General features: G+C 35.7%; 1 protein-coding gene across 13 annotated transcripts in view; it reads right to left on the reverse strand.

Moving 5' to 3' along the window:
- Positions 1-18,978, reverse strand: part of LOC121733020 (kazrin) — a 163,890-nt gene extending 144,912 nt beyond the window's left edge. For all 13 annotated transcript variants that reach the window (XM_042123097.1, XM_042123096.1, XM_042123093.1 and 10 more), the window contains exon 1: positions 18,862-18,978. The gene's annotated coding sequence lies outside the window, so the exon portion shown is untranslated. The remainder of the gene's footprint in view (positions 1-18,861) is intronic.
- Between the last annotated feature and the right edge of the window lie 548 nt (positions 18,979-19,526).

Here is a 19,526-nt window from a genome sequence, read left to right on the forward strand (position 1 = left end):
GATGGATGTTGAATGCTGGATGATAGTGCTGCTGACGCTGGTAATGATGCTGATGCTGATAGTGGAGTCAAATGATACACTCTTGATGCTTATTAATGATCTGCTTTTATTCTGATATGATTGCTTAAATTTATATAAATATTATTGATGATACGGCACAATGTGCAAGTTCATCGACACGCTGAACCGTACAAAATCGAAACGTCTATTATTTTTAACGAAAAAATTAAAACCGACTTTCAAGGTAAAAACAATAATAACATCCTTATAATATGAACTAAAAAGTATTAAATAATTTTTCCTATCTAATAGTGCCTTTTTCCGAATTCGGCTAAACCTCAACTATTTCTGTACTCAATCTTCATCATTTTGAAGTCAGTACCAGATAGCTGAATCTTTAGTTCTCTGACAGAATATTTGAAACTTTTGGAACTGACACCGACTTAGTCCCCCGTTTAGGGGGGGCTGCGCCCCCCCGTCCTCCCCCCTTCGGTATCCGTGGCTGAGTAGTTAAGTAAGACCCACTCATCACAGCCTTGAGATGCCTTAAAAATACTTCGTAAACATCAGAAAACAGATGATCTTATCTGAAGATTACGAAAATCTCAAATGCGAATGTCTTCTAAACGGAGAGTTTACTGGCGGTGGAAACGGTAAGTAGGAGTTTTTCTCACCCAAAACAATCCTCCTTAACCCATGTCACCAACATTTAATTGACGTAGGTTCCTAAACCTTAGCCAAATTCACCATATGTTTCCATATAAATTTTGAGGAGTTCCCTCGATTACTCATGGATCCCATCATCAGATCACCACTTTTGTGAAAATGGGATCAAATTGAAGTGAAACCTAATATAACAAAACAAAAATTTTGAAAATCGGTTCACAAACGGCGGAGTAGTGGTCGAACATACAAAAAAAATATATATATCCACAGCCGAATATATAACCTCCTCGTTTTTTGGAAGTCGGTTAAAAACAATCTGTCGCTCCAGTCTTGATGAGTGGCAGTCTTCCACAGTGCGTTTTTCGCGTAACTTTCTGCCGCGCGCTGTAAAACTCTGGAACGAACTGTCACCAGCAGTATTTCCGGACCTATACGACCTGCAAACCTTCAAGAAAAGAGCGTATTCCCTCTTAAAAGGTCGGCAACGCACCTGCAGCTCTTCTAATGTTGCGAGTGTCCATGGGCGACGGTAGTTGCTACCATCAGGTGACCCGTTTGCTCGTTTGCCCCCTTATTTAATAAAAAAAAATATCTATCATCGACTTTTGTTAGGTATCATACAAAAACAATTGTGCGACAGTCGCACTGTCGTCCGTATACACAATGTTGTTCTTATTATTATTAGTAACAAAATATTTGTTTTAACTCCTTTATCATTAATGTCTGCAGGATACCAGTACAAAGCGCTGTATCATCTAACAATCTTCCTAACAGGCTGCGCATTATATATTAACGTTCTAAAAATACTCTCGCCTCCATGAATACATTATGTACACAGCGAGCACACAATCGACAAATCTAATTTGCTTTGTAAGGCTTACTACTCACATACGACAAAATACTCGTTAGTTATCACAATGTATAATAATAATAATAATAATAGCTCCCACACCGGTTTCGGTGACGGTGGCCGGTTTCATTGAAACCAGGCCAGCTACGCAGGAGTAATTTTATAGTGCCCAACTGTGTGCGCAGTACACAAGAGCACTCTCTATTCCTTTACTCTCATAACCCAGTGGGACGGCAGACCGACACGACTGGCGAGAGATCAGGTGCAGGACCGACTTGTTACATGCCCATCCGACGCATGGATCATCTTACTTGTCAGACAATCAGGTGATCAGCCTGAATTATCCTAACCAAACTTAGAAATAACATGTTTCCAACGCGGGAATCGAACCCACAACCTCCGAGTCAAGAGCCGAGCTCTGAACCACTGGACTACGGAGGCGTTAATAATGTGTACAACTATTAAGCTGCACACACTCTAAACAAAAACGTCTCATAGACTGGCCTCATTGATTTAAAACTGGGTACCTACAAGTCTAATGCTTGTCGACAGTTCCAAGTCAGTAAAAGCTCTTGCTTACTTGAGACACAAATAGTTTTAAGACACTAGAGTGTCCCTTATTTCATAAAAAAAATTTATATATTTTTGGGTTTGTGCATCTCGCACACACCCAAAAATATATAATTTTTTTTTATGAAATAAGGGGACAAACGAGCAAACGGGTCACCTGATGGAAAGCAACTTTTTTTTTTTTACGAAATAAGGGGCAAGCAAGCAAACGGGTCTCCTGATGGAAAGCAACTTTCGTCACCCATGGACACTCGCAGCATCAGAAGAGCTGTAGGTGCGTTGCCGGCCTTTTAAAAGGGAATAGGGGAGGGTAGGGAAGGGAAAAGGGTAGGGGGTTGTGCCTCCGGTAAACTCACTCACTCGGCGAAACACAGCGCAAGCGCTGTTTCACGCCGGTTTTCTGTGAGCCCGTGGTATTTCTCCGGTCGAGCCGGCCCATTCGTGCCGAAGCATGGCTCTCTCACGTAACTTTGTATTGCAAGCCTGTCTTAAGAATATGATATTATCTGTCTCCAGTCTCAAGCTATAGTAGAGCGAGAGTCCTTGTTAGACTGAGTTGTCTCACTTATTTAAGTCTACTAAATATTATCGTGTCGTAGGTGAGCGGTAAGCCTAAATAACACAATACCGTGTTCAATAATGCGTATTATTGGCTAACATCTAAGATACGAGCGCAGGATATCGTAGCTAATTTGAGTAAACATATCAATTCTGTGTAACACATACCCTCGTCTGTTGTTGATTGATATTATAATATGATTGATTAAGTGTTTGAAAATTAAATCCAATGTAAACATTAAAGTTGTTTAGTAGCTTAGTTGTCCAAATGCTTGTGATAATTCTTGCGATGGATCAATTTAAGCGATTGCAAGCAGATGAGCATATTCGTCTAGGGTTGTTTAATGTTCAGGTTCGATTGAATTGGCATGACAATCATGGTTTATCCATCATGGTTTAACTTGAAGAAGTGCCTATAGCCAACACGTTCGTAATTTCTTGCCTTCTTCCATCACGTACCAACATAGGTCGCATAAAGTATATCTGAAAAAATTTCTTTGTTTGAATTTTAAGATTGGCTAAGAAAAAAGGTATAGTTAAATTAATATAACTTATGCTTGTGACAAATCTGTGACCCAAAAATCGTTGTTTCTTTGATATTTTAAAGGGTTCAGCACTTGTAGTTTTCATTCCAAACATACGGGCGCCGAGGAGCGTTTAATGAACAAAAGGTATGCCAATTGAGGAGAAGTGCCGGCTTCCGTGTGGGACTATACGACGTATTGTCGACAAGAATAGCAACATGTTGCCTTTTGCGTACTCAAATATAGATTTTAGTCCCAGGTCGAGTATCGCTTATCAGGTTAAAGACTATATATTTGTAGTTTTTACCAGATTGCAGTGAAGCTAAAAGAAAGGACAATATAACAAAATAAAGATTTTCGCAATCTATATATTATTATACTAGCTGTCCCGGCAAACATTGTTTTGCCATAAAATGATTTTCCCTGTTTAAAAAAATTTGAAAAAACTTCAAGAGAAAAGCATTTCTCTTGAAGTTTTTTCAATTTTTTTTTCTATAGACCTCACGGAGCTTGAGTCCTTTCCGACGAATGCAAAACCGTGGAAATCGGTTCGTGCGTTCTGGAGTTGTAGCGTCAGAAAGGAAAACCTGACTTATTTTTATAAATTACATTGTGTATGTATGTCAGTATTTCCCTTGTATTCGCTAAATTACTGGTTAATACATTTTTTTCAATATTTTGAACTTATTACGTAGTCGGGTTATAATTTTTTAACTTCGTTTTTAAACCTTTTACTTGTTGGAACAAAATTTTGGTATTTTTTGTCAAATCCATAAAAATGACTCCTAATTTTTTATACGTGGGAGAGCCATGCTTCGGCACGAATGGGCCGGCTCGGCCGGATAAATACCACGTTCTCACAGAAAACCGACGTGAAACAGCGCTTGCGCTGTGTTTCGCCGAGTGAGTGAGTTTACCGGAGGCCCAATCCCCTAACCCCTACCCTATTCCCTTCCTTACCCTCAACTATTCCCTTCCCTTCCCTTCCCTACCCTCCCCTGTTATCCTATTCCCTCTTAAAAGGCCGGCAACGCACTTGCAACTCTTCTGATGCTGCGAGTGTCCATGGGCGACGGAAGTTGCTTTCCATCAGGTGACCCGTTTGCTCGTTTGCCCCCTTATTTCATAAAAAATAAAAAAAGTAAAAAATATTTTAGGAAGGCTAATGACTAGAAAGCTGTAGAGTTGTGACTCGTAACTCGTAACACTTTTGTAACACATGTGATATTAAAATGCTTAACTTATATACAATGTAACGTTAAACCAAACATTTCATGAGGTAAATTATACAATAGCTAAGTTCGTTATTCGTATACAATGTTGAATGTATGTTCTCTACGCGGAGTAAATATGTCTAATCAGGCGAATATCGCCCGTATTTGACAGTAACAAAGAGATTGCTCTAATTACTCAAATAAAGCGGAGATGAACTCCAAATATCAAATATACTGGGAAGCACGGCTTGATGGATCAATTTCTCCGCTTAATTTACCTTATGTATTATAGACGTCAATTTAATGCTGTACAATGTACCATCGAGGAAATGAATTCCTAGGCCGTTGACAGACCAACGTCATTTGGTTGAATCATGTCAATTCAATGTTAATTGTGATCTGTCAGCTGGGTTCGACGTAACGCGACCAAACTATGTGCAGAGTAGACAGAGTAGTTATGTCTATTGTGCTATGTGGGTCCCCCATCTGCCTAGGAATCAACTTCTCTGATAGAACATGCAAACTGATATTGTTTGCACTGTTTGTAAGTAAAGTTATAGTTTTAGTTTGTATAGGTATTAAATCTAAATGTTTAACAGCCGTTTAGATTTTCAGTAATAACCGAGATTTCTTATTTTTTCTCTTCGTAAGTCTTCATCATCATAAGTCATAAGAATGGCCAGTTGCAATGTGAACTAGCCCTAAGAAATAAAAGAAGAATGGCAATGGAGCTATAGGAACTGCACCTCACTCATCACTGGCGTACGGAAACATACAAAAAATAAAATGTTAGGTTTTTTACTCGGAGAGATCACATTTGAATGTTAAAGAACCTTTCCACGCTGATAAGTAAATGTTACCCTTGTCTCTGCGAATTATGGAACAAGGGGAGGGGGCATAAGCCCAATTTCGTGAGCCCCTTGAATGGGATAACAAAAATGAATGAGCGAAAAATTTTCATAACACGCTAATATTAAATTTCTTACGCATTTTTTGTTAGCTGTGTTGCAAGTTTAAGCGCTATAAAATAATATTAGAATCGGTGAAAAATTACATATTGCTTGTTTGAAGGACCCCGATTCAACTATAGTCTATATTAATACAATATTAATACAAATATTCGATCATTTCGGAACCTATCAAACTATAAATTATAAAATAAAATATTCTAGGGCTCCCGTATTAATATTCTTCAAATATAGATTTTTGGAACTTCTGACCAAACATTTTCATTGGTCAGGAGTTCGAAAACGTTTGACATTGACAGAATCGACGATTATTTTGGGTACAGTTATTTCTAAAGGTAAGTAAAATTTCATCGTTCTTCTATATCATGCCATATAAAGTATTATAAAGTATCGTTGGTTGTTTGAAACTAAGAGTAGTAATCTGAGCGGCCCAGTTACATAGTATTAGCCATTATTAAGTTCTCAAGCGCCGGCACGCGGCACGCTGCCAACCTGCCCAAATTTTGATTGCTTTTCCATTCAATATTTTGTAAGCTGCATTAATTTTTCGAATATTTCGAAGTAGAATATTCCGTGTGTTGGTAGTTTTGTTAACTTTGGCAATCGACATAACAAATTAATTACGTAGGTATGGCAGTAATGTAAAGTAACACACTGTGAGGTCTGTGACGTCAAAAATTGTCTTTCTAAAAAGGGGCAGTAGTTTATTTCTGTGGGCAGTAGGTAATGTATAGTGACCATAAAGTTAATATACCTAGCGGAATAGAGAAACAAAGGCCTGAGCAAGAGAGATATCACTATCAGTAACACTGCGTGGTAAAAAGAGACGTGTGATATATGACAGCAGCACTCTTTTTTTGACGTCCAGTCGGCACGTGCCACACGTTGACAATTTAATCTCATAGAATTCATGTTCAATCATGCTTGTGTAAGTGTATACGGACACATATTTTTCACACAGATGAAAACTAATTTTGGTTTCGTTTGACAGCTCGAGATTGTTGCTCTATGCCGCTATATTAACTTTATAATAGTAACTCACTGTGACGTCAAAAATTGTGTTGCTAGAAAGGGATAGGAGATAACTTAAATTTGCTCGTAATTATTGATCTCGTTAACCTAAATAAGTATTCCCTTTATTTGTATGTATTTTATACAACTACTACCTGACGTTGCAAACGTTGTTTTGCTATATAAATTATTATTATTATCAATATAAAAAGTAGATAAAAACCTACTCTCAGGCCTAACGAAAATTTCATTAAAATCGGTTGGGCCGTTTTGGAGGAGTTCGCGCACAAACTCTGTGACACGAGACAATTTATAACGTTCTCACAGAAAACCGGCGTGAAACAGCCCTTGCGCTGTGCTTCGCCGAGTGAGTGAGTTTACCGGAGGCCCAATCCCCTAACCCCTACCCTTTTCCCTTCCCTACCCTCAACTATTCCCTTCCCTGCCCTACCCTCAACTATTCCCTTCCCTGCCCTACCCTCCCCTATTACCCTATTCCCTCTTAAAAGGCCGGCAACGCACTTGCAGCTCTTCTGATTCTGCGAGTGTCCATGGGCGACGGAAGTTGCTTTCCATCAGGTGACCCGTTTGCTCGTTTGCCCCCTTATTTAATTTAAAAAAAAAACTCCCCATTACAAATAATTGACGACGATAAAATAATATTTGATATGTTCTGAAATATATACGAATTGTTTTTGCTATATTTTTTATTATTTTTATTTACTTTGATAGCGTAAACATTAACATCGAATGTCCATTATGTATTAAAACAATACACGTCAAAAATTTACGTATATCAAAATGTAAAAACAAAGCAATGGATAACTTTGTTTTTACAATAGCTTGATGGTATCGATACTATTTTTTGTATTTAAAAACTACTATAACAACAATTGTTACCAAACAAAACACACACACTAATACTAGTACAATGTTAAAATTATTCATGATAATAGAGATTGTTCAATATTTCTATTCTAAATATTCGGATTCAAAGTACTAGCATTTAGACTATATTTCAGTTAAAATCATATTATAAAATTATAATAATAATATAATACCACAGCTAAATTAAATAAACTTTAAATTATTGTAATTAAACATTTCAAACTTCGATTGAAATCGACGTTAGTATTCTAAGATATTTTGTGTAACATTAAGAAAACAAATACTAAAATAATTAAAGGTGAATGCCCAAAAATGTATGGACCAAAAACCCGTAATCGATTGAAACCATTTATATGTGGCATAGTAGACTACTTATATTGTATCCCAAATACAATGTCCTTTTTGGATTAAACAATCACCGAGTACTTTAAAAAGGCATGTATTTAAATCAATATCTGTATATCCCCTTTTCTCGATCAAAATATTTGAAAGTGTCACCAAAAATACTGACTTGCACACTAATTATGCACCCTAAATAATGCGAATTCAGCATACTATTTAAAGTTATTTGCAAAACTGTTTTACTGAACGAATAACTATTATTAAAATAGTCTAACAATTCTTTAGTTCAACAAACATACTACAACTTTTTAAACTTTTAGGAACATCATATTTTATTCTAAATAAAACCCAATTTAATCTGTTATGTTCATATAATTAAGAACACATAAAAATCATCAAGTGCTAATTTAACATGGACTAAACTTTGGCATAGTGAATGGTAACTCAGTTTATAAACAATAATAATAAACAATCGGCAAAGAGCGAGTCGGATTCGCGCACAAAGGGCTCCTTACCGATATTTTGCAAAATAATTAAGCCTCCGGCTTAGGAATTGCACTCTAGGGGTAGACAAGCTACTAAAGAAAAAAAAAGAAAAAAACAACTGCCTTCAATTATGAGTCGACGGAGCCCCGCTACGCGGGGCTCCTACATCTGGGCGGTTCACAAAAAATAACCACGATGGCTAAGGCGGGAGCTACGCTGCGCTACGCTGCGCTACGCTCCCGCCTTAGCCATCTAACCTAACCCAATCAAGTCGTATTGGGCCAACATTGCTATCATCAATAAATTTATTAACCCATACAATTACAATACAGTAGTGAATTTTGATAATTTTTCTTAATTTGTCGCTAACACAGAAATAGATTAAGATAGATGAGGTCGCTAAAGAATAAAGAGCGAGCGCAAAGGAGTGAGTGCGGCATTAGATGAGGAGGCCCCAACATGTTTTTCAGTAAAACAGAGAAACAAAAATAAAATAAAGTTAGGTTAAAAATATTTTAGTTGCACGATTTATCAATTTGTAGACTTGTTTTGATAATAGAAATTGATTTTATTGTGGTGCACCTTTCGATATCGTTTTCAGAAATTCCGTTGTAAGATTGTCCAATTTAGAGTGCAAGTTAGTATTTTTGATAAACAATTTAAATTTTAGTTTTACAAATAATATATCCGATGTATGAACCATATTTTTGGTGTGAATTCAGTTATAAAGGTCGTCTCGTTTTGTATGATGTTTAAGTTTTTTTTTAAAGACATGTTCAGTTAATCAATTGTTTTTCCCCTTTAAAAACGATCGTAACTAATTGACTTTTCTTATAGGAATCTATATGATATTGGGACGACGCGATGCTACAAACGAAAGTTTGGCGATTAGTACGTAGTAAAAACATTTTTAATACAGATGTACAGTGTTATAATTATGTATTTATGAATTTAATGTTTAAATATTTATCACTTTTATATCTGACAGTATAGAATGTTAGTTTGGTATAGAAAATAATCTGTATACAAAATGTACTGTGTTTTTAGGATTATTAAGTACACGATATCGGTTATATGATCGTTTTTTTTATAAAATAAGGGGGCAAACGAGCAAACGGGTCACCTGATGGAAAGCAACTATACTGTCGCCCATGGACACTAGCAACATTTGAAGAGCTGCAAGTACGTTGCCGGCCTTTGAAGGTTTGCAGGTCGTATTGAAAATATAGTGACAGTTTATTTCAGAGTTTTACAGTGCGCAGCAGAAAGTTACGCAAAAAACGCACGGTGGAAGACTGCCACTCATCAAAGGAGGAGGTGGAGGAATGAGGATGATATATTTTTTGCGTGGAGCGATGGCGAATTAATAATATTTGACATACTTTTTTAGGGTTCCGTACCCAAAGGGTAAAAACGGGACACTATAACTGAGACTTCGATGTCTGTCAGTCTGTCTGTCTCCAGGCTCTTACTCAAGAACCGCTATAGCTAGACTTCTCAAATCTACACAGATAGTGTATATCTGATGCCGCTGTAACAACAGATACTAAAAACTAAATAAAATTAAGATTCAAGGGAGGCTCCGATACAACAAACGTGATTTTTTGCCCTTTTTGGCCCCTAGTCTATAACGGCTATATTATGTAGACACATGATTTTTCTACGAAATCCTCAATTATGTGTGTACTTTAATATTTAATCGCAAAATTAAAATAAAATAAATAATTAAGGGGGGCTCCCATACAAAATACAATTTTTCCCTACTTTCGCTCTATAACGGTACGGAACCCTTCGTGCGTGAGTCCGACTCGCACTTGGCCGATTTTTTTTTCTATTTAATTGTACATTATTGTCTATCAACATCGCTTTCACGAGAAAGATCATAAAAACAAAGGAAATAACTAGTTGATTCGAAGTAGAAACCATACTGTGTATCTCAGATTTATTTTTTCAAATTATCGGTTTCGGTTATGGTTTAGAAAAAAATTAATTGCATATTTTCAATCTACTATTTATGCTCTACTTTGCTGTACATACATTATTTTAATCGACTATGGGTTTTTTTGGGCATAGTCCTTTGTAAAGTGTTTTGTGGGCAGCCGAGTCAAAATTTCTCGGTTTCTTGATTACAAGTAGTATAGGACGCTTAGGGTCTGTTCATACTGCGCGCGACGGCGACAGTAAAAATTTAAATAAAAATATATTTTCTTTACAGGATACTACGGGGGCCGGGGCTCCAAAATCTTGTACAACAGGTACCTACTCTATTAAACTTTATTTACTAAACCAGAATATATTATATTCTGGTTTAGTAAATAATGTTTAATATTATTTCTATCACAATTTGTGAACAGACCTTTAAGTTCTGTGTAAAAGTGAGCTGCAGTAGGATATTATATTACTGCAATGTTTTCACGCTAGAAGCCGGCACGGGTACAGAGAGTAAAGAAAAAGTTTTGTCCGACGTTTGACAACGTTTCTGTCAATAGTCTGATATGACGTGTGCAACTTCGAATTGTTGGGATTATTTACTGTATGTGAGGATGTGCTAGTAGCGCCTTTTACTCCTTCCTATTGTGTAATATTTTAAATTACCTATTGTTAAACGAGGCTAAAAATGTTTCATTTCGACTTGACGGCAGTTTTGGGGACAATACTTAAGTATTGTATAAACTGCCTACTCAGTTGTGTATCCCCAAAAAGTCTCGACGCCCTATTCAATAAATCTTAATGCATTAAAGTGTAGATTTATGCCATCTTTGGTTAAAACGATAACTTTGATAGAAAAGTAAAAGGGACATTATTCTTTTCGAGTTTTTGAATTTAGAACTGTTACTTATTTTTTAAATTTACTTACCACCGTACTCAGAGATATTATTTAATTATGATTAACCTTCAATATGAAAAGTTTGACAGTTAATGTAAGGGGATTATGTCAAAATTTTTAATTATTTAGGTACATATTTTAAGTACCGTAATTAATGTTCCACTCTGAGTGCGGCAGCTGCTTGATAGAAAAAGTAAAATGGACCAATAGCCTGCGACGGCCAGACCTTCCTCAGTTTCGTAAAGCTGAAAGTTTACTGTTTGTAGCCTTTACAGAGGTAAGATCGACCAGCAGCTATGGAGTTTCGGTCGCGGTTACTTTAGGAGGTATCCACTCTTTCCAGCTCTGAAGGTCTACCTGGACTTCGAGAAAGAGTAAAGCTCAATTTCATAGCTTATATTCTTCGCGGTAAGGGGAGGAATTTCGTCTTCCAGTGCCGGACATTTTTGACAGTTGCTAGACACCCTCAAAGTCTAATAGTTTAAGTGCCTTATCACATTGGCGATTAGCGATCGATTTGAAAGCGACGCGACTGCGCAGCGCACACGCCGCGACTGCGCGGCGTGCACGTCGCGACAGCGCAGCGTCGTCACGGCGTGGCGTGGACGCTCGTACACTCGTCTACACAGATTATTATTATATATAGTAGACTCGTCTAGGGAGTGACATCAGAATCCATTTTGCTGCTGAGTGTCCAAAACGCCGAAAGCAAGCTGCGTGCACGCCGCGCAATCGCAGCGTCATCGCGGCGAGTGCGCTGCGCAGTCGCGTCGCTTTCAAATCGCTCGCTAATCGCCAGTGTGATAAGGGCCTAAGGAAGTTTATGGGTGTGGCAGCCGTCAAAAATGTCCGGCACTGGAAGACGAGATTCCTCCACTTATCTACCGTAAATAATTTAAGGTATGAAATTGAGCTTTACTCTTTCTGGAAGGTCAGGTTAAATGGAAATAACTATGTGTGTTTTGTCTTCTTCAATGTGTCAGAAAAGTGGCATGACAAAAAGGCGAAACATTTGCAGATACAATACAAAGCAAATAGATAAGCTACTTTTTCTCCCACCACTTCATACGTACCTAACTTTCCACTATAGATTTTCACTTAGTTGCATACGTAAATACTTTCAGTGCATACATTTCCCAAAGTTCTACACGAAACGGGTGTATAAATTCACTTTTAACTTTAGACACTGAATGCAAAATAATTTGAATTTATTGATTTTGTTAAACATACCATTTTGTTGTTGCTTAATATGTTTAATTTGAATGCAGCTTTTGTAGCAATCTACACTCCAGACCATGAGACAAGTCACAAAACTATGTAATATTAGAGTGATTCATGAAATGTTGTAGTTACTTCTTGGTTTCGACCAAAATTGAATTAATGTAGAGGTGCAGGGGATTAATGGTTGAAGTAAGTACGTGAAGAGCTATGCAAAATTCGTTATTGAAAAATAATTATTATACTGTGATTATCAAAGTACAATAATTATTTTTGTTTAATTAAATTAGTAATAATTACCTCAGAGTGTGATATAATATTATGATAAATAATACGGACATTTCAACGCCTATACAGAGATGACAAAGTGAAGAATTCGTAGCTATCAATCGTTCCAGCTTAACTCTTAGTTATTCCAAACTATGAAAGCATAACAAAGTAAAACAACTTGCAACAATAACATCAACACAATGTGCGGTTGAGCTTAGTTCTCAAGTCTAGAAAAGATGTGGTTAACAGACCCTAATTCTACTGAGTACATATTTTAATGCACCATTAATAGAGCTTCGTTAGTATGTTGTAGTCAAGTAGCAAAATAATATTCTCATCGTAAAACAAATGTGAAATATTAGATTTTTCATAGATTTCAAATAAAATTACGCGTTGACTTTAGCGATTTATAAGAAAACGCTTTGGATCAAATACGGAACGCAGATGTAATGTTGTATTTAAGTAGAATCGAGATAGTGGTTACAGTGGCCTTTCTCAGTGAATGCAGCTAGGCTACACGGGATTTGATTATCATGCCTAAGTGAACGGGACGCAGGTGCAGGTCTTGCCTCACTCTCGTAATCATGGAATGGATGAGTAGCTTCACAATATAAATTTATATATAGCTCATTCAGACAAGTTTAGCGACATACTGCATATAGTTTTGTTATGATTTATCTGTAAATATTAAATAATAAGTAAGAAATGAGTTTCATTTTTTTTTTTGGCTGGATAGGAAACGGGCTGGATCGAATTAAAACGAAGTTGCAGCAGCATTAATGATGCAATTAAAAATCATAGAATCAGAGTTCTAACATCACATTAAAAATATGTGCTGCGATTTGGGAAAAGACTATTGTATTTTAAGGAAGGAATTAATAATAACGCGAAATTGTGTCTGTATGTTACCCCAGAACTCATAAAATCACTTAACTCGGTATAAATATCCTAGTATATAGGATAGTTTTTATCAGGAAAAAATTTAGGTTTCATTAAAATTGCTATGCAACGAGATTGCAGGCAACAACAAGTATTTGGTTTCAAAAATTGCAAGTCACAACTGTCTCCCCTATACGTAATTATCGTCAGAGTATTTAAATAATTTACGACCAACAGATATTAAACCATCAAATTGATATATTCGAGACCTAGACGCGCGTTGGGGGAAGGGAAATAGTAATAAGATGAGAAGACAATTTTCGCAGTCCCTTACTAGCCCTAAGGTGAAATTCTGTAAGACGTAACTCAATTTTTCTGTAGCGCTTTTCTATGTGTTATTTATTTTACCTATATTATATATTAATCGTGTAAGATGAATTTAAAATGTCGCAAATCTCTACTTGTAAGCCAATTTTGTAATATTATGCACCAGCTCTTGACAAAAGTTATGTGGAATTTCAAAAATCAGTCCTTCCCTCACCAACACCAACTCAGCGGCATTCTATCTAGATCCATACTAATATTACAAATGCGAAAGTGTGTCTGTCTGTCTATCTGTCTGTTTTTCTGTCTGTTACCTCTTGACGCTCAAACCGCTGAACTGATTTTGCTGAAATTTGGTATGGAGATACTTTAAGTCACGGGAAAAGACATAGGATACTTCTTATCCCGGAAAAATGTACGGTTTTCACGATAAACGATTTTTGTCGCAACGGAGTTGTGGGCGTCATCTAGTATTTTATATTTCCAAAACTATATCTATCTGTCTGATAGTAACCGTTACTCAATTTTTCAGTTTTTTCACAAGTTAATGTATGTAGGTACGGTTCTTGAGCAAAGTTTCGATCTACGTCTAGTTAACAGAACTTGATTATTTCTCCTTCCTAACATTTCGTATACGTAGACTTCATAAAACGCACAAAGCAAGCTCATTATCTGTGAGTAATCAGGTAAACTCGAGTGATTTACTCGTCGGCGTCACTTGAGGCCGTTTTGGCCGACCCTTTATTTGCTACCTTGCGTCGGCCCCTAGGGCTGCCAAACAAACCTGAGTATACCTTTTTGGATAAACAAACCTTCTTTCAACCCGTACCTATATTCTACCTACACCTTGGACCAAACAAAACCAAAACATTTAGCATTTATGACGATAATTGCAGTGTGTGTTGTGGACGATAATTAATTATTGCAGTGGTGTCAAATTCAATTAATTTAAAATTTACCCTCTTAATTTTTAAAAAGTTTATATTCTTTTTATATGCCATAAAATATAATACAGTTGACTTTCAGTCAAGGATACATAAATAATAATAAAACGTGTTTTTGCAAGAATTAATTACAATATTAATGTACCCTTTCTAAAATAATTAAAATCCAAATATTTTTATTACCACCAATATTATGCAGGAAAAAAAACTTCAGTTATCAAATAAAATCAAAATAAAGATTATACTCATAAGTAGGTATAATAATATCATATTTTTTAAGGTTGGTAACCCTACATACCCCTTGCGTATGTAAAGCAAGATAAATGGAAGTTATACTCGGAGTAAAAAGGTAACCGTTTGCCGCCTTTAAAGCAGCAAATTAAATTGTACAATACTCAATGGTTCCTATTCTCATAGTGACTATACAGGTTGTACCAAAAATAAGTGATAATACTTTAGGGTGCAGTGTACATGTTCCTTGTAGAGAGTTCACTGTGAGAGTAGCAGCGCTGAAAGACCAAAATTTTTTTTCACTTTTGTATGGGTAACTCGTGACGCTCGGGCCCTTGCCCATACAAAAGTGAAAAAATTTTTTCGTCTTTCAGCGCTGTTACTTTCACAGTAAACTCTCTACAAGGAACACGTACACATCCTAAAGTATTATCACTTATTTCTGTTACACACTGTAGAATGCGATGTATTTTCTATCAATAGTTTGCTTTTAGTACGACCTTATTTTGAAGGTATATGAGGCGTACATTGGGTTCTAACTTCTTTTTAAATAACAGGCTGTACTTTTCAAACGTAGGCTCTTTAACTTAAGTAGAAACATCGCTTAACTTCGAAATCGTAACTTTTCTTTAAAAATCTCCAACCCATCTCAAAAACCGAATCAACCGTAACAGATTTCATTCCAGTAAAACATTTCTCTTACAACCTCTATCTCAATAAAAATAATAAATGTAATCCCTTTGTAAAAATCGAGAACTCTCAATTTCTTTTGTAGAGAGGGTATTACAAATATCTGTAATATTTAAAAGAGGAGCTTTTACGTTATTCGTACTATAAAGGATTAAAGCATAAACAATTCAGTTCTTTGTTGTTTCACGACGTTCGCCGGAATTTGTTTAACAATTCTTTATCTTCGGAAAATTTCGTATTATGAGAAAACAAAGAGTGAACATTCTCCGTGTATTGATTTTAGTAACAGATCATAGGGGTTGTTATAGTTGTTATGAAATAGTATTAGATGAGAAAATTCTTGTCTACTTTGTGTACAGTCAGGAAAATTATTTGAGAGCTATCGGAAACTCCTTTGTATAACAATTATGTAATGCCATGTCATAATATTTACTATGTGTATTGCAGAGCATAAAGTATACATTTTAACGATTCAATATTATGATTGGTATAGCTTTTTCTTTTATATGCCGAAGTAATTTTCTGCGATCAAAAGCCGCCTATATTTATGGAACATTCTTACAAACATTTGCATTTATTATTATATTAAATGAGTTCTTAAAAGTTCGTAGTTAGATAAATATTCATATTTCATATACAGGCTGTAACAAAAATAAGTGATAATACTTTAGGGTGTGTACGTGTTCCTTGTAGAAAGTTCACCAAAAAATTTTTTTACTTTTGTATGGGGAGACTCGTGACGCTCGGGCCCTTGCCCATACAAAAGTGAAAAAAAAATTCGTCTTTCAGCGCTGCTACTTTCACAGTGAACTCTCTACAAGGAACACGTAGACACCTTAAAGTATTATCACTTATTTTTGTTACACACTGTATACAGCCGAATGTAAAAACTACTCCTTTGAAAGTCGGTTAGAAAGCTAGCGTCACGGTTACATAAGCATAAGCATGTAATTGATGACCTTCCACTAGTCAGGACAAGATTAGCATACTCGTTCCGCAGGTGTATGTCCCCTCTTCCTGGATCTGATACGAGGTGTTCAACATAATGAACACCCATTAACTGAGTACAGTGTGCAAAATTATAAACACAGTATTTCAATAAAAGATTATGATATTGTGAAATAAAGTTATTTCAAAAATGTAGATGCAGAATGGATCTAACTGTACAACATCTGTCAGTCGTCAGAAGAATGTCATGATTACGATGATATTAAAATAGCTTGTAATTTACCGAATAATATGAAAGATTGTTTAAGTGACAAAGGATACATACAGACGATTAATTTTGTTAAAAATTTAAATATGTATGAAAGTATATAAATGTAAACATTACTGTAGTCGCTAATGACCTTATCTGTTAAAAAGCGACTTAAAATAAAGAAATAAATAAAATAAAAAAGTTATTTCTGTTATTATCTTAGATTATTAAATAATCCTAAGGTCAACTCTTTGAAGCTGTTTCCATCTGACAGCACAGCTAGAACTAAGATTCTTTCCATGTATTTTTAGATGTTCCATCGTAGCGCCTGTACTATTCATACGATTTTTGCTTAGGTGTCAACAGATTTGCAAAACTATCACGAGCTTTATTACGAAGGATAAATAAGCAAATGAAGGAAGTGAATACTTTCGTCCATGAACACCTGCAACGCCGAAGAAGTACGTTACCAAACTTTTTATTAATCTGAAAAGCCTCTTTAGGCGATAATATAATTATTATTGATCATCATTTTTTTTCATTTCAGGGACAATGTTTTTATACTACTGGCCACACCAGGGTTGTTTGCCGACAGTACTTCCGCGTCTGACACCCCTGTACCAATATTAGACGGTGTTTCCCTTATCCTGCAATCAATACATTTCTTTATTTCCCAACTTCCCGTACTTTGGCGTATTGCCAAACTTAGATTGTGCTACCTCAATTTTATTATACGTAATGATATGATTAGGCTGAGCTCGGCGCTTGCCAACTTATTTTACTACGTAGTACCTGGGAGACCGACATTCGCTTGATGTTTCAAGAAGGAAAACATTAATAGTTAAAAAAATGTTTTCCAGGGATAACACCTATCTAAATTAATTATATTTTAAGGCTTAATCGATTTATACACTCCCAAAACCATCTACATACTAAATTTCATAAAAATTTCTTACAGCCGTTGACGAAAAACTAGTATCATACAAATATACACGATTGTACCCAAGATATTCCCAAATTAATTGAAAGAATATCACCTTCAGTACATTTTTCAATTCCATTAATCCTCGAGAAAATGGCCTCCAGATACGTGAAAAGAAACATAAAAGGAGAATATGAAAATTAGATGTTTTTGTAATATCATTCTTAGATAAATTAAATCTGTCCTTCTCGACACAACTGATTTAAAAGGAAAGATAAAGCATGCTTGAAATAAGTTACAACAGAATTTTAAAAAGTTCAATACTATAATACAATATACAAATAGCATATAATGCATATATTTCAAATGCTAAAGGAAAGCAAAAAAGTATAAAAAGAAAACATGAAAATATGACACATTGTGCTGCTTTTTGAAAATCAGTAAAAAGGCTACAAAAATGTATTTCTTACTAGCATCTACGAGTTACATCGCTGAAATTACTCATAATTGATGCCCGCGTAAGCAACATGTAGCGTAAATGCCTTTAGTGTCTCAGTGGAAGAACATGTCTTTGGGTTAGTGAGACAAAGGACAAGGTCGAGCTAATGAGCCGAGAGGATCCCACAACATCCTACTGCCCTTTGTGCCCTTGTAATGGAGACGTAGTATATAAATTGTACAACTACTTATGTACGAAATGTACTGTCTTTTGAGTTTTCGCTTTAAAAGTTCTTTACTTAAGTCACTTGTTACATATAAAATCTTTTAAGTTTTCGCCTATTAAGTTCTTCACATAATAAATATATAAAAGAGATAATAATAAAAGTCATAATCAAAGAAGTATATCAAGGAATAATTGATGTTTCAATATATTGCGACGCTTAAGAAACTGTTGAAATGTTAGTTTCCTTTTACGTTATTGCCTGTACTAAGTTGTTAATCATATTGCGTATTATTATAACCTTTCTAAAAAATACAGTCTCCTGTACCAGTCTCTTTCAAATAATAGTCCTGCACCTGTATACCAGTCTTTTTAAGATATTATGTATATTGCACGTACTAGCGGCAGTAGCCTGGAATCTTTCTAGTAAGCATCTTTTACACAGTTATTGTCAAGCGATAACAATATTTTAAAAGCTTATAACGCAAGATTCAACTCCCTTCTATTTACCAATATGATACGGAGTATCAAACTATCCACGTATACTAACAAAACATATTTCCACGCAATAAAAACCTAGCATGTTCCTTATTTAAACGCGGTCGATCCTTTCCACCCACCTTATAAACAGCACAATACACTGCACTAACACTTGTCAGTTCTGGCAGATGCTAAGGTCACAGTCACAATGCGCGTAGAGGTGCTACAGCGTAGCGCTCGTAGCGTGCCGGCGTAGCACTCGCGAGTGACTGCCAGCCCCGCTGCCGCCGCGGACACGGATTGCGGTGCGCAGTATAACGCAAATTGACAGAGAAATCAGGATTTTTGCGAGGACTGTCAAATGCTTTGAAATCTTTGAAATAGACTACGTATGTTTCAAATTATTGTTTATTGCTGTATAGGGACACTTTATTTACTTTTATAGGTCTACCAGAATCTGATGGCAAAAGTGAGAAATTAAATTGACTAGCAATTCCGGGGTAGTTGGAATAAAACATTATAACGACTTATTATGTGTGTGAAACATGCAGATATAAAAATTTATCCAATGATCAAGGATATTTTTTGAAAATCTGCCGTCAAAATTTGCCATGAGATTCTGGTAGACCTATAATTATATATTGTCATAATGCCACAAAAATCTATTGTGCAATTGTAATGGTTTTGTTTTTCTAAATTGCAAAAACTAATCCTTGCACCTTGTATATTTTAGAGCTATTGATATGGTGAATGGTGATGCTGTGCAAAGTAAATAATATAACGCAAGAAAAATATCAATGCTTAC

The sequence above is a fragment of the Aricia agestis genome, chromosome 13, assembly GCF_905147365.1.
Source record: "Aricia agestis chromosome 13, ilAriAges1.1, whole genome shotgun sequence".
Taxonomy (NCBI): Eukaryota; Metazoa; Arthropoda; class Insecta; order Lepidoptera; family Lycaenidae; genus Aricia; species Aricia agestis.